Source organism: Nannospalax galili, unplaced genomic scaffold, assembly GCF_000622305.1.
Source record: "Nannospalax galili isolate Female #2095 unplaced genomic scaffold, S.galili_v1.0 scaffold336, whole genome shotgun sequence".
Lineage (NCBI taxonomy): Eukaryota > Metazoa > Chordata > Mammalia > Rodentia > Spalacidae > Nannospalax > Nannospalax galili.
In genome coordinates, this window is record NW_008343385.1 from 5695379 (window position 1) to 5695914 (window position 536).

A 536-nucleotide genomic window follows, 5' to 3' on the forward strand; every position below is an offset into this window, starting at 1 on the left:
AGAGATTAACAGCTTAAACAGACCCATAACACAAAAAGAAATTGAAACAGTAATACAAAACCTCCCAACTGAAAAAAGCCCAGGACCACATGGATTTACAGCAGAATTCTATCAGTCATTTAAGGAAGTTGTATGTTCAATACTACTTAATTTATTCAAAAAAATAGAAATGGAGGGAAAACTTCCAAATTCCTTCTATGAAGCCAGCATCACTCTCATACCAAAGCCAGGTAAAGATACAACCAAAAAAGAAAACTATAGACCCATATCCTTAATGAACACAGATGCAAAAATTCTCCACAAAATACTTGCAAACTGTATACAGACACATATCAAAACGATCATCCACCATGATCAAGTCAGCTTTATCCCACAGATGGAGGGATGGTTCAATATATGTAAGTCAATAAATGTCAAAACCATATAAATGGGCTCAAATATAAGAACCACATGGTCATCTCAATAGATGCAGAGAAGGCCTTTGACAAAATTCAACATGCATTTATGTTCAAAGTCCTAGAGGGAATTGGACTGGA